We start from the raw sequence: 2,060 nt of genomic DNA, 5'->3' as shown, positions 1-2,060 counted from the left end.
AATAAATAAATAAATAAATATAATAATAATAATAATAAGTTCATTCGGTTGGTAGACTAATATATGTAACAGGGTTAATTTTTACTCAACCGTGAAGATTGGAAACGTACCGCTTACGTTTCGCCTCCTGCCAGGAGGCTTTCTCAAAGCTAACTGATGATTATCAGTTTTGACCACCAGATGGTGTGGTGGTCAATAGCTTAGTGGAGGCAGAAAAAACATTGAAGAAGCTTAAACCAACCTCACTACAGACGATATCATCGAATTGCTCTCGTTCGTCCTTACGACCGGACCACATACTTCAAATTCAGAGACCAAATATACAACCAGAAGTTCGGAGCAGCCATGGGTAGCCCGGTCTCGCCTATCGTTGCCAATCTTTACATGGAATGGCTTGAAACGAAAGCCATTGAGACAGCACCGTCTGATCTCAAACCTAAATTGTGGCTACGCTATGTGGATGACACATTGTAAATCATCAAGTCTGGTACAGTCCAACAATGGACACAACACCTCAACAGCATCGACAGTACCAACAACATCAAATTCACGTACGAGGAAGAACTCGATCAAAAAATTCTGTTCCTCGATACACTCATCCATAAACGAGAAGATGGTTCACTAAAACTGACGGTGTATAGGAAAAAGTCCCACACGGACCAGTACTAAAACTTCAACTCACACCACACAGTCAACCATAAACTGTCAGTGGTACGGACGCTACTTGATCATAGGGACAAGATCATAACGGAGAGTGAGGACCGGGAAGCTGAAGCGCGCCACATCAAGAACGCACTAGGAAAATGCGGCTACCCCAATTGGACACTCGAAAAAGTGTCGAAGGAGATGAACACATCACGGGAAAAAACAACATCCCAAAAGAAAACCTCCACGGAGAAACCGAAGGCGATGATTGTCCTACCCTATGGCAGAGGCGTCACAGGCGTAGTTCAACATCGCCTAAAAAATGCAGGTGTGGCTTCAACAGTTAGACCGTTTAAGACCCTAAAACGGCTTTTGGTACACCCTAAGGACAGAACAGATATGCACAACATTACGGACTGTGTCTACAAGATACCGTGTGCAATGTGTGATAAAAGTTACATTGGAGAAACCGGCCAAAAATTTGAAACCGGCCTTAAAGAACACAAAAAGGACGTAGACACCGTAGCACCCAAATCGTTCACAAGGGCCCAACAAAAACAGTCCGCTACCGAAATCATCAAATCCGTGATCACTGACCACGTAGCGAAGGACAATCACACCATCGATTGGGAGAATTCGAAGATCATCGATTGCTAGCCAATCAAAATCAGGCGTTGGATTAAGGAGGCCATCTGGATCCGCAAGACCCCGAACATCAACTGGGACGAGGGGGGATACAGGCTTAGTCACGTGCAGACTAAGCTATTGACCACCACACCACCTGGTGGTCAAAACTGATAATCATCAGTTAACTTTGAGAAAGCCTCCTGGCAGGAGGCGAAACGTAAGCGGTACGTTTCCAATCTTCACGGTGGAGTAAAAATTAACCCTGTTATATATATAATACTTTATATAATTTACTATTCTATATATTATACACTCCTGGTAGTAGATGCGTGCTTGCTATTGCTGTGTGCAGGAAGGAAATCTCCGCGTGTATGTCAGAATGGAAATTCGATTGTTCGAACACCTATTGATCATGCTGACGTTAACGTGCGTATTTGCACTTCGCACACAATGTACAAGTGTTCGTCTGCGTGGTGTGTGAGCGGTGTGATTGTCTTGGCCGTAAATAGCAACAGCGGGAGGGTTGACCTATATTAAAATGTATCCGCAGCGGTGTTGTGTTATGGTATGTACGTGTGGTCGCGAAATGTTTTCTTTTGGAAATGTATATCCCGGCGACGGCTTGATTTTAGAGTTAACATGCTGGGTCTGTGGCGCATGTGCGCGCGTGCGTGCGTGCCTGCGTGTATGTGCGCGCATGTGTGTGCGCGCATGTGCGTGCGTGTGTGTGCGTGCGTGCGCATGTGTGTGTGTGTGTGTGTGCGTGCGTGCGTGCGTGCGTGCGTGCG

The sequence above is a fragment of the Priapulus caudatus genome, unplaced genomic scaffold, assembly GCF_000485595.1.
Source record: "Priapulus caudatus unplaced genomic scaffold, Priapulus_caudatus-5.0.1 Scaffold630, whole genome shotgun sequence".
NCBI lineage: Eukaryota > Metazoa > Priapulida > Priapulimorpha > Priapulimorphida > Priapulidae > Priapulus > Priapulus caudatus.
Note: the sequence above shows the minus strand (reverse complement) of the source record.